A 13,491-nucleotide genomic window follows, 5' to 3' on the forward strand; every position below is an offset into this window, starting at 1 on the left:
CTAATGCAAGCCAAGCCAATCCGATCCGATCTGATCCAAACCAATCTAATGCTCCTCGCGCTTGCGCAGAACGGCCCTTCACGGCCCACGTGAAACTGTTAAACTTCGGCCAGTGTAGCTTACGCTGCAACAGCGGACTTTCGCAGCCTTGTGCTGCTGGTTGCCCTACGCTTCCTTTTTGCTTTCACGCTTGCACTCCCGGCATGGGTGCTGCAGGGAGAGTTCGCAGCGAAGAGAACAAAAAACCGCACTTTTGATACCTGTTTCTGTCATTTTTTAATATATCTTCCATGACGTGCGCTTACCGTAGTAGCTCGAAAGCGCGGCCACGTTTTAATCGTTGGGCACTCCTCTGTACCTATAATGAATGCGCTGTTGACGTCGGAAGCTTCATACCGCGCTTAATGCGTCGCTTTCATCGCTTCTGTTTGTTCGCCTTACGGCGCGGCGCGAATCACATCGGCCAGCAGACATGAGCACGCCACAACCTCTCTATAAAAAAACATTCTGTGCGACTGGTGTGCACCTGTTGCCTACTCACGTGCCATCGCGTTCAGGTGTCTCTCAGGCGTTCAGAAGAGGGACGCAAGAGCGAACATCGCCAGCCGGTTTCGTGGCGCCCGCTCGGAGCATGAGCGCAACGCACAAGAAACGTTCCGCAAAGAAAAAGAGTTTAGCGACCACTTAGTGAACTAATTCATGGCCCGCACAATATTGTAATTATTACGTAGGATGTAGATAAAGCTAAAGAAGACAATTCTGCAGCACAACACCTTACGTTCATCGGCTGCATAATCTCGGCGGCTGATTACCGAATAATGGTTTTGCAATTTACGCCAATATAAACCAGTGGAAACGTGGGATCTCATGGGTGTAGGTCACCGAGCATCTCGCACCGGACACCCGACGCCACACCTCCACCTCCCTTTTCCACGGCACTAAGGAGTGAAAACGCTCTGTTTAACTAAGCCGTGTGTGTAAAAGTCGTGTCAAAGATAACAGTACACGATAACGCAAAGTTGAATTGTAATGTTAACGCAAAGCATGTTAACACAATGTTGCAACGTAGCTGGACCAAAATGGGGGGTCGACACGCTTCAGGAAATTTAAGTCGGTAACACAGATTAATCGAACGGCGTAATCCATCGGCACCAATGTTATTCTGAATTGCTGTTATTGGAAAGTGCCGCCGTTTCCCCATAAATATCGCAACGCTACCTACCTTCTTGGCTACTGGACAACCTCTGGGCATTGCTAGTTGAGGACGCACCAAAATAGCTGTTTGTCACGTGACAATAAATTATTTTGATGCGCTATACAATCTGGCCTTGTTGGCACAGTTTTCTGAGTTTTGCCTGCTTAGTCCTCGAATAGGCCTAATAAAATATAGTATTCAGTGCGCCACAGACTAGTGTATTTACGGCCTGTCAAGATGACGGTAAACAGGAGAGCCGACCGGAGTACTCGCTAGTCCTGCATTATCTTGTCCTTTATAGTATGAATTCCAACGTGTGAAGCAGTTAGTGGCCGCTGTTCAGTTTACCTAATGCTGTTCCGTTAACCTAACGGGATAGAAATGGCAAAACTACACTTCAATGAAATAAAAGATCTTCTTTAATGGCTACATTGAGGCCATTATTCAACAGAAAAAGTGGCTGCGAATCTGCTCATTGAAATGGTAGCGTAAGACGAAAATCTTGTTTAGCCCCGGCCAAGTAACGCGAACGATGCGCACATGACCATGCGTCTCGTGAAGACCGTCCGGCGTCTCCAGGCCTGGGCTTGCGGCCCGTCAAGACCTCATATAAATACCAAGAAAATACACGAGCGCACGCGAGCGTGCGCCTCGTGCGGAGCGTTCCACGTCTGCCAAACCGACCTTCGGGAACGGTCTGCCTGCGCTTGTGGCGCCATCTCTCGTATGCTGTTCTTTTGCTAGTTCATGTGCGTTTACGCCTGAAGTGGGGAGCACTGGCGCCGAGTTCTCGCCACAGACGCCGAGTTCCCGAAGCACGTTGCCGCGGCTGCTAGAACGTGCTGACGCGCTCCACATTGGGACAGTTGTGAATTCCAGCCGACAAAACGGTCCTGGCCTGCCAGTCAAGAAACACTTGCTGAGGCAAGATTGAAAATCCATGTGAGGTGCAAGAACCGGGCCTCCAACGAAGGGAGAGGGGCGCCAGCTCTTCTATTTTTCCAATCTTGCACCACTAGTGCAATCTGTGCCAGTGGTTTGTGTTTGGGGTGAAATATTGGTTTTAATACTTTTTTTGCGATCGCAATAATTGCACCAACGTCTATTCTTCACTAAACGAACATTGCGAATATCACTTTCGCAGTTATGTTGGTTTTCAAATATCCCTAATGTTTTATTTTTGCTGAAGAATTTTCACAATAATGAAGTATGCCACAAGATTTATTAGCTAGAGAATGATATGAAGCTCTCATGCCGATGTAGAGCTCTCGTTGAAGAATTCTTTTCCGTTTTGGCCAAGGGGCTGAATCGCCGGACAGAGAGTTGACCTGTTGTAGAGAGCACACATATGTACATAAATCTAATGGGCGGCGACACCTGCAATTCCCACCTACAGTGTGATCTGATATAAAACTGAAATCATAAATTATCTTTGTGACAGGCAGACAGACAGCCAGACAGACAGGCTAAAAGGTTGGCGTTTAAGTAGCCGAAGAAATACTATCGTCTTTAAAACCAGCTGAAAAGAGACACTGCTGCCACTGTTCTCCATGCTGCGAGCATTGCGCAGCCGTGCTCCTCGCCAGTAGTGCCGGCCCATAAAACAATAGAAAAACACAAGACGAAAACCGGCGACACCGCGATAAGCCAAAAAGGATATCCTCCCTTCCCTCCCCCTCGTTTCCCCCCCCCGCGAAATAGGGCAAACAGCGGCGCAACCCCTCGTTATAAATATTTCGTTAAGAGCGCACACGTATGCCACTAAAATTTGTACGCGCGCGTGTTTGAGAGACGCGGGAAGGGGGGAGGGCACGAAGCGGCTATCGCTCGCAGTCGAGCGCTGCAGCAACATTTCTAGAGGATTTCGGGCCGCAGTGCACTCAGTAGCTGCAGGTGCTTGGCTACCACTGAAGCAGTGTCCAACTGTTCCGTAGCGCTTTGTGTACTCAACGACAAAGATCGCAGATGCGTCTTAATTCGAAGCACTGTATGTCTAACACCCCTTGTTTTCATTCCGGTGAAGGCGCTTTACTCAGCGGCTCCAGCAGCTCGAGGCTGCTCTCGCCAGGCAGAAGCGGAGCGAGTCGCAGACGGGGGGATGGGGGGAAAGAGACGAACTCCCGAGTACCTTTCGCGCACCGCTCACGCAGAAGCCGGCGGGGCCTAGTCCCGAAGACGTCGTGAACGTGGGTGGGATGTGGAGGCTCTGCGCATCCCGACCTCCCACTCCCTGCTGGCCATAAATAAAGTCTTTCTCTCTCTCTCTCTCTCTCTCTCTCTCTATCTCAGCGCTGCTACGGCGCTCCTCCCCAGTACCGCCAACCGCGTTTTCAGAAGTGTTGTTCCCCTTGCCACCACCGATGCGCCTTTTAGAATTTGCGCAATCGGCTTATAACGGCGGTAGCGCCCTCATCCGGCGGAGAGGGGACGCATCAGCCTCTTTCGTCGGCTCTCATTTTTTTACTCGAATCTATTTTACAGGCCGATCAGCTTACTGTCAGTCGTCTACAAGGTATTTACCAAGGTAATCGCTAACCGAATCTCTGCAACCTTAGATTTCAGTCAACCTAAAGTACAAGCAGGGTTCCGTAAAGGTTATTCAACAATGGACCATATTCACACGATCAATCAGGTGATAGAGAAGTGCGCTGAGTACACTGAACCCCTATATATAGCCTTCATAGATTATGAGAAAGCATTTGACTCGGTCGAAACCCTAGCAGTCATTCAGGCATTACGGAACCAGGGGGTAGATCAGCATTATGTAAGAATACTAGAGGATATCTAGAATGGGTCTACAGCTACCATCATCCTCCATAGGGAGAGCAGTAAAATACCTATAAGGAAGGGTGTCAGACAAGGAGACACAATCTCTCTAATGTTATTCACAGCATGCTTACAAGAAGTATTCAGAACGTTGGATTGGGAACAGGTGGGAGTAAGGGTAAATGGAGAATACCTCAGTAACCTGAGATTTGCTGATGACGTTGCCTTGCTAAGTAACTCGGGGGACGAATTGCAAAGCATGCTTTCCGCACTGGGCGAACAGAGTAGAACCGTGGGCCTGAAAATTAATATGCAGAAAACTAAAGTAATGATCAATAGCCTCGGGACAGCGCAGCAGTTTGAGATAGGTGGCGAGGCAGTGGAAGTGGTAAGCGAATATATCTGCTTAGGCCAAGTTGTGACCCCAGATCCCAACCATGAGGCAGAGATAATTAGAAGGATCAGAATGGGGTGGGGTGCATATGGCAGACATTCTCAGATAATGAATAGCAGCCTACCATTGTCTTTGAAGAAGAAAGTGTATGACAGCTGAATCTTACCGGTACTCACCTACAGGGCAGAAACTTGGAGGCTCACTAAGAGGGTTCAACTTAAATTGAGAACGACTCAGCGGGCAATGGAGCGGAAAATGATAGGTGTAACATTAAGGGACAAGAAGAGAGCGGAGGCGGTCAGGCAGCAAACTGGTGTTAAAGACATATTAGTAGAAATTAAGAAGAAAAAATGGACGTGGGCAGGGCATGCAATGCGAAGGCAAGAGAACCGCTGGTCATTAAGGGTAACAGAGTGGATCCCTAGAGAAGGCAAGCGTTGCAGGGGGCGGCAGAAAGTTAGATGGGCAGATGAGATCAAGAAGTTTGCGGGGATAAATTGGTCACAGTTGGCACAGGACCGAGGTAATTGGAGAATAATGGGAGAGGCCTTTGCCCTGCAGTGGGCGTAGATAGGCTGGTGATGATGATGATGACGATGATTTTTCAAGATGTAATCCTGCTCTGACGCTATTGTGAGCATTGCTTATGCAACCCGCGGCAGGCGTGAGGCCAACATTCCTGTTGCTTAGCCTGCCTCACGGTCATTCGTCAGATGCTGGACACGATCCACGGCCCGTAATTGCTGCCGCTTCACTTCTACATAATCTTCCAGTGCAACCGGATGTCTCCGCTCCTACGAGCCGAATTTTCCAGTCAAGTGGGCCACCATTACCTCCATGTCAAGTAAGATAAGTTATGACCCCTGTATCTTCAAATCAGACGTCGCCTGATGCAAAACCGCAGCTACAAGAGGAATCATGCGCCGCTTTCCACACCAGTAGAGGGTGAAACCATCTTGGACGCTGAGGAATCTGACAAATTTTGCTCCCTCCCGCCAAAGCGCCCCCGTAACTCTTCACAATGTCAGCAAGTCGCCGACTGAAACGTTGTTTCATATCCTCTAAAATGTCGTCTGATTGTGATTATAAACCAACAGACCCTTCAAAACTCATCACCAGTTTCAATCCGGTTGCCATTAAAAGCGCATTGGAGTCTGTGGCTCCTGGTAGGGGGCTACAAGTACTACCAAATTACCAATATAACCTACTAGCCTTTGATATTCGAAATACGGTTTTCACGGAGCATCTGCTATAGATTACTAGCATTCCAAATATCCAAGTCCACGCGTAAGAGAGGCACCCCAGAAGTGGCGGATAAGGTGTAATTACACATGTGGACAATGAACTTTCAGACTCGGAAATCGTTGACGCTTTTCGTGAGAAAGTGGCTATTCGCTCTATCCGAAGATTAGGACAAAAATCACAAAGCGTGCTTATTGTGTTCGCTACTTCAACTACGCCGGACCACGTCATTATAGGCTGCACATGGTATCATGTCGCTCCAAGACAGTGCACGAAATGTCAATGTTTCGGCCACGCGGCTGCGGCATGTACATTTTACTGGCGCTGCGCCTGATGGGCAAATAACCATGATCGTTCTGCTTGTGGTGCTAAGGATCCTAAGTAGCACGTTAACTCCCCAGTACCCCGTAAGGGAATGCCATCACACGCGTCAAGTAGACTAAGAAAACTGATTATTAGTCAGCCAAGGCGACTGTGCAGCTGCACTGAGGCACAACGAGAAAACATACGCCGGGGAGGAATACGAAACTGCCAGATGGGTACACGCCCGTCGATGTCGACAACCATTTACCACCTCTACCTCGAAGGGAGTGCGGGCAGTCGGCGAAACTCCACATGCAAGCAACACCACCACAGCCTCCTCTCGAAGCCGCATGTAGAGCGGCACCGCCAGATATGACTGTGCATACATCACCAGTTCTGCCGTAAGTTGTATCCCGAGCCGTAACCCAAAAATCACCTACAGCAAAACAAGCTGCTGTTAACACTCCCACAGAGACTCGTAAGGCCGGTCTTCCAAAATCTCCACATCGCGCATGTGTTAGAGGAGGTCACTCAGGAACCTCCAATCAACTAGACTTGGCCAAACTGAGCTCCTCAATTCTCTTTATGACACAGACCATACGTACATTCCTGGCCTTGTTTTCCTAACCAGAAGCTGAAGTCCTTATCACAATCACCGACTCTGCGGCCGATTCCTCACTCAGTGGCTCTATGGGTTATGTCTCCAGTCTGTACTATTACAATGCAACAAATTCGAAATGCAGCCATAATTCTTCAGTGTTTTTCGTGTGGGTTGCACTCTCGACTACCATATTTCCGGAGATTTGTAAACAAGAACATTGTCCCTGTGATCGCAATCTCGGTATCACGTCTATCTGAAGACGCACGCCCTTCAGGATACACCTTACTGCGTCCCAATGCTGATGTGCCTTAAACAAGAGTACTTTTAGCTCTTGGAAATGACCTTTCAACTATACACCATGATTTGACGTCGAATCCACAGAACGAATACGTAGCAGCCACTGTGCAAATCGAAGGTCTGTCTTTCACCCAGATTGCCGCCTGTATGCCACCATGAAAGGTGTAAGACAGCGACCGTTAGAAGAGTATCCTTCATGCTACGCCGCCTTCGCATATACTCACTGGTGATTTCAACGCCCATCATCCGTCATGGGGGAGCCACTGAGCAACAACTAAAGCGCAGCACTTATCGGTACCAGTACAATACGACTGTACTTAATAACGAGGAACCAATTTTTTTCTGCAAAGGCGTGTCCTGTGGACATTGAATCCCGTGGTAGCGACCACCTTTCTACCTACATAACAACGGAATGTGTTCCGGGTAGTTATAGAAAACGTGAGGTGCGATTCCCAAACTGGGAGGTATTTACCACAAATGTCCAAAAGCGCCTGAGTTCAGTGTTGTCCTACGACGACTTCGTAAGCACGATGTCTAATGCGCGTAAAACGAGCACGAAGACTTTTATATTACCCAAGTTATTTTCTGTCGCTGACGCAGAGTTTGAAGGGCTTCGTGCCATACGCCGGCTAGCAGGAAGTTGAGCACGTAAAACACTGGCACATGAAGACATGCGAGAGTGCAGACGAGTGCAAAAGCGCATTCAACGGCACATGGGAAAATTGGCTGGAGGTGAATGCACATCTTTCTGTTGAAAGCTGGACCCCAGGAAACCACTCACTCGAATATGGTGCCTCGTCAGAAGAATTCGCGCACCACCGACGTGTCTCTACCCATTTAATTCAATTTCATTTCGTACCAATCCCGCATGCTTAGACATCGCTGAGATGTTCTGTGCAAAAATTGCGGCCACATCAACGTCACTTCCATCACTTCCATTTCCGGATAACGGACGCCTATCCGAGCACACGCCCCTGAAGGATGCACCGTTTAGAATACCAGAACTCATCAAGGCTTTATCCGCAGTTAACAAGTACGCTTCCACTGGTCCAGACGACCAAACTTAGACAGCTCTGACCAATCTGAGAGAAGCAGGAAAGAGATTTCTCCAGGACATTTTCAACCAATCCTGAAGGATCGGTCGTATGCAGCCCTGCTGGAAGGCTGTTCGCATTGTGCCTATATTGAAACCAGGAAAGGATACCTCAGACATAAAATCGTATCGACCTATTGCGCTTTTGAGCTGCGTAGGCAGGCTGATCGAAATATTGGTGCTGCTGCGGCGAGATCGGGATCTAAGTACTAGAAATATTTACTCGGAACTAATGTCCGGTTTTCACAAAGGCTGGAGCAGTATTGAAAATGTAATCGCCCTTGCTAATTTCGTCAAGCGCGAAAAAGCAGTCCGTCACACCGTTATAGCAGTGTATGACTGTCACGCATGACGCTATCAGCTTTCAAATATTGCACTCATGAGGTTTGGTGGTCGGATGTACGATTGGCTGTAAAATTATCTTAGCGACAGAACCATCTTTATGACCACCTCTGATGGCGACACATCGAAGCACAGCGTAACTCGTCGCGTTCAGCAAGGAGGAGTACTCAGCCCAGCGCTTTTATTATTTTCCTCATCGGAATTGAAAAATGTTTCCCACGACCTATCGCGACTTCCTTACATGCCGACGATATTTGCATATGGTAGTCCGGTCGCGACGGGCGTGTGCTTCGTGGTAGGCTTCAGCGGGCAAGAGATTCTACATCAGAATTCCTCGCAGTGCGTGGACTCGCAATCTCCGCAACAAAATCAGCCGCCATCGCTTTCGCGAAGCTAGACGTCACACGCTACGAGCTCACGGCAATGGGATACCAATACCTTTTGTCGCAAATGACAAATTTCTCGGCGCCACATTCGACGGATTGTTGACATGGACGCCCCATACTCGCCGTTTGAAAGAAAAGTTGTCATTTTTCAAAATCTTTCGAATGCTTTCCAGCAACACTGGTGGCTGCACAGTTTGCTTGATTCTTCGTCTCTACGATGCTCCGTGCGAATGTCTTTTACGGTACAACATGCCTGCTTTGTTTCCTCTCTCATCAGGAAATCTGAAGGCTTTGAACAGCATGCCGGCGTGCATACTCTGGGGGTGTATCGGCGTCCCAAAAACAACATCCACTCAGGGAACTATCATTGAATGTAGACAATTGACGCCGACAGCGCTGCGCCAACAGGAACTGCTTAGTGCATGTTTGCGGTGTCACAAGACAACGTCACCATCCATTGGATGAGACATCTGCTTCAGATCTTCATGACCTTTTACCGCCACATTACAAGATCCCATCTCTGCCTTCGTACCCGCTATGGTTGCTCCCATCCGTAAGTGTTCACACCGCCGTGCCAGGAGTGACGCGAATAGCAAATGATCCCGCTCCAGCTCTGAAGTTTCACACTCTACAACTTTTAGACAGTACATAATCCGGCCATAAACATATATATATATATATATATATATATATATATATATATATATAGATATATATATATATATATATATATATATATATATATATGTATATATATATACTAATGGCTCAGTCACAAAAGGATCTTCCACGATTGGTGTTTGGATACCTGCATCGTGCACTACCATAACCACAGTCACAGGACGTCATCAATGGTGACTGAGATCGCCGCCCTCCGTTATGCTCTTGAACACATCAGCATGCAGTCACCCACGTGGCCCTTCAAAGCCTTCGATCTCTTTCTACTGACCAGATAGTCTGGGACATTCGGTTTTTACATCACCAAGCCATCAGGGCTTACAATTTTGTCGAACTACAATGGATACCAGCAAATTAGTGTTCTAAATGCGGAGCATTTCTTAGGCTCGCCTGGTTCTGCGTCGTTGATGGCGGCGCCGTCCACAGGCTCACCGCGGATGCGCAACTCTCCTCCTTACACCCACAGCTCCGTGATACTACACTATAAAAAAATAAATAGTTAGCGGCGCCCGGTTTTGATCCCACGACTCTCTGGCCGCAACGGGAGGTACGCGGTGCTCTTCCCACTACGCTACAAATCCGGGAAAGGAGCAAGGGCTACGAACGCGCCCTATGTCCTTGACTCATTCAAACTACGTCAAGAAGCTACTGATACAACGAAGGCACGCGAAGCTGAACGTCAACGGAAATGATGAACTGAAAACTTTAGAGGGGGATGCTGAATTTCCCGTGGGAAAGCTGTGGCGGGAAGCGCCACGCCCCTTGCAGCTCAACCAGCCCCGTCCACAGCGCCTCTGCTGCTGATTGTGGCAGGATGCCCCTAGGGATAGGCCAACCAAAGAATCCATCACGAGATAGGTTTGCGTTGAACAACCGTCGTCATCTTCCCGTAGGGGAACCGCCGAAGAAGAAGAAGAACGACAAGACAAAGCTGGGAAGAGGAGGGCGTGTACGTTGCTCTCAGCCGGTGCACCAATGTCAACAACCTTTGCCTCACCAAAGCTGACGAAGACTATCGATTCTACCACAGAGACAACATCGACAAGAACATGATGAACGAGTTTCGGCGCCTCGAGAACCACGGCCTACTCACCATAACACAACAGCACTTGCGTGCCTTTGCCACCGGTGTGGACCCGGACGCGGAATTCCCTCTGGCGCTAGTAAAAACCAGATCACTCAACATAACGGCAACACAATGGAAGCACACGTAACCACCACGATGCTTCGCATCCTCATCAGGGTTCCCCACGGGAAGATGGTGTAATTTTTTTCGGGTAATTCTACAGCAGGTGTTCCAGCTTCCCAAGCTCACAATCGTCAAGTGCTTACTGGGGAAATACCGTTTTTCGAGGAAGGATGTGGCCGAACTTGCGTGTCGTGTTGCGTGGTAGGTACAGCTTTTAAGACGGCCTGATCCATCACTCCGCTACACCCCACTCTACTCTGTTAACACGGAATGTACTTTCAAGTCGCCCTCTAATCTCACCAAACACGATGCAGCCAAAAAACAGCCGTAATATACCGCATATGCCCGAGCGTCGCCTAGACTCGCCTTTTTCGTTTCAAACTTCAGCAGACCAGTTCACCCTTCTGTAAACCTGCGACTGTCCCGAAGATATTCACCATGTCTTATGTGTGTGTAAACAATATGATGATCCCAGACACTCCTTGATAAGGACCTTGGGCAGGCTACTCACTTTGTGTCTTACGTCGAATGATGCTTCGACATTGGTCATGTGCAAAGATGGCTTCACGTGCGACGAAGGCCTTCCTAAGCCTCATTCGCAGTTCAGGCCTAGTTCTCAGTATTTAACAGTCTCGAGCGTTGATGCGACATGTACTACAGGACCGTAATCATCACCTTTGCGCTCTCAAACTGTACGTGGTGTCCCAGTGAACATTTAGGGGCTGCGTTCACCACGACTGCTATGCTAGCTGTCAACGTGACATGATCGCTTGTGGTCGGTCAGCGGTTTTTTGAACTGTGCTTAAATTAAAAGTGGTCATTTCTCCCTTGCGTGTTTACCACTGCGTGTATTTTTAACCTGACCTACTGAACTCATGACCACGTGTAGTCGCTCCGCGGTGGCTGAACTCTGCTGAAATTGACAGCGAGCATTTCTCCAGTGCGATCGAACCTTTCTGCACTGGGTGTTACCACTTTTATTTTTACCATGACCTACTGAACTCTGCCTACTGATTTCTGGCCGGTGTTTCTTTTTTTATTCGTTTTATTATTCACCTGATGTAGCATGGAAGGCAATGTGCTGAACAGACCTCGTCAGCATCATTGAAGACCATTCTCTCTCTATCTCTCCTTATCTCTCTCTCATCACGTGTTAGTAAAGCACCTTGCTGCTTTGAACCAGATGGGTGCACGTACATCACCAAAATTTTCCCTTCATTGCGCACAGCGGAATGGTGCCTAAAATTTTGGTGGCTGAAACGATGCAGTCGACTTGACGAGAATAACGTAAATTATTGGCGACTGTTTAAATGAGCGGTTCGGCTCACGAAACTTCTATATAGGGCGAGATGTGCGTCTCCAGAGACTGATGATTGTGCGGGTAGTGCAGGCAATATTAGCAGCTCCCATCGTCTCCCGCTTACAACGACTTGAATGGCGCAAGTGCAACGAAGTACCCACGCTTTCCAAGGGCGCGTGTTTTTTAATCGAAATAACGGCGGTAATGAACAGATTCCGTAGGAGCAGAGCAGCTGCGGCCGCGTTGCTCACCCGTCTGTTACCCCCTCGGTTTTCCCTTTTACCGCGCAGCCTTTTAGCGAGTGACCGCCGAAAACGCTAGCACCACCAAACAGGGACCGGGAAAAGAGAAAGGGGCAGTTTTCGTTGTATGATTTTACCATCCTTGAGAGTTCGGCGGCAAGCGGAACCGCTAAATGAATGCGACTCATACGGATGCGTCCGGACTGGAGTTCATGACCAAAACTTGTTTCGCACTACTGTACCAACAATTTCATGTACTCACGAGTGCAAGGACTCGCAAATGCAGTACATATGACTATTGTACTCATTCGTACTGATACTGATGAATACTGTAATTTTAAGTACTGTACTCTTGAGTACTTATACTGATGAATACTGTACTCAGGAGTACTCTGCATACGTATGTACTCACTCGTCATTGCACACACTTTTTAAATCTGGGTATGCACTCACTCGTCAGCGTACCCATTCGTCAGTTTGAGTGCAAATCGGTAGTAATGAGTATACTCACGACTGGTTACGGCGACGTATGGTGCCAAGTGCCTTCATATTTCGTATGTGAACCGGTACCGGACGTACATTCGTCGAAGTGGATTTACGTTAGAAGACAACGAAATGGGTTCCAAGTGCAGCAGTCTTCTAAGGTGGCCTTGAAGGACGAGCATTTTGCCACCGGAGCCCTGTCTTACAAAGTCAACGGCATCCTTGTAGCACTCTTCGCTGGCCTGGATTTCCGAGATGGCAGATGTGGTAGGTACAGTCGGGAGGGCGTTCAGGTAACTAAGCGTCTCTACGGTGGCCACGTCGTCGCTTTTGTGCATAGCCGATGAAAACTTCATCCAAAAGCGCTGCGAGTTTTTGTGGTTTCCATCAAGCTTAATTAGCTCAAGCTTAAGGGACTTTGGACTTACTGTTGGTCAAAGTCTGGTAGCTCAGCGGTCGTGAAGGTCCAGACGCGAGAGCGTCTTGCAACTTGAAGCGCGGGGCCTCTGCCGTGTTGACGACCTTGTTTCCGTATTTTCTATCGTCTGAGGTCCGCCATCTAGTGTCTCGTCAGATACCTTGTCATCTAGAGTTTTTATCTGTAGCTGAAGCGCATCGACTAGTTTAAGCAGCAGGCTCACCTCGGACGCCGAAAGTGATGGTTGCCATCGTACTTCCCCTTCTGCTTTGTTTATTTTGCCGTCCAGCCGCGAGGGGAGGGTCTGGCGTCGTGGGAGTAGCCGTTTTATGGCGGTCGGCTGCTGGACGGAGATTGCGGGGTCAAGGTCGCAAGCGTCGCGTCTGTTCACAGGCTTGCGCGTCTGCACGCATCGATGAGGTTGGCCTTGTCTTGAGATTCCGGGTTCCGGCACTACAAATGGGACGTCGATGTCCTCCTGCTGCCAAGACATAGTGCGAACGCGGAAAGTATGCCTTATGTTATTATGAGGGCTTTGATTGAAGTCGCTGCGGGTGCAGCG

The sequence above is a fragment of the Haemaphysalis longicornis genome, unplaced genomic scaffold (genome assembly GCF_048455015.1).
Source record: "Haemaphysalis longicornis isolate Haplotype H1 unplaced genomic scaffold, Haemaphysalis longicornis Haplotype H1 scaffold_32, whole genome shotgun sequence".
NCBI classification, from domain to species: domain Eukaryota; kingdom Metazoa; phylum Arthropoda; class Arachnida; order Ixodida; family Ixodidae; genus Haemaphysalis; species Haemaphysalis longicornis.